We start from the raw sequence: 708 nt of genomic DNA, 5'->3' as shown, positions 1-708 counted from the left end.
TCCCCCCGGGCATGCCCCCGGCTGCCACCCCGGGGGAAGGGGACCATAGAATGAAAGGGGGGGTGAACACACGGAAGGGCCCCCTGCCATGAGCCCAGCACACAAGGGGCCCCTCCCGTGTCCGTGTGTCTGTCGTGTCCCCCCCCACATCCAAAGGGGGCCATGCTGTGTCCCCACACCGTGTCCCCAACCCATGTCCCACACTGTGTCCCCACACCATGTCCCCACACTGTGACCCCACACCGTGTCCCCACACCATGTCCCCACACCGTGTCCCCACACTGTATCCCCACACAAAGGGACCATCCCACATCCCAAAGTGTCCTCACACCATGTCCCACACCATGTCCCACACCGTGTCCCCACACCGTGTCCCACGCCATGTCCCCACACTGTGTCCCCACGTGAAGGGACCATCCTGCATCCCAAAGTGTCCCCACGCGCGGCGGTCGGGGGGGACAGGGACGGGGACCGGGGGCCGGAGAGGAAGAGTGGCCGTGCCGTGTCCCTACCCCACGTCCCCACGCGAAGGGACCCGCCTGCCATGTGTGTGTGTCCCCCCCCCGGCAAAGCGCGGGGAAGTGGGGAAGGGGGTGGAGGGAGAAGTGGCCGTGCCGTGTCCCCACGCCGTGTCCCCACGCCGTGTCCCCCACCCCCCATTCCCACGCGAACCCCATTCCGCCTGCCGTCTGTGCGTGTCCCCCCCCC

Source organism: Calidris pugnax, unplaced genomic scaffold (assembly GCF_001431845.1).
Source record: "Calidris pugnax isolate Ruff unplaced genomic scaffold, ASM143184v1 scaffold347, whole genome shotgun sequence".
NCBI lineage: Eukaryota > Metazoa > Chordata > Aves > Charadriiformes > Scolopacidae > Calidris > Calidris pugnax.
The sequence above is the reverse complement of the archived record's forward strand: the minus strand, read 5'-3'. Positions refer to the sequence as shown.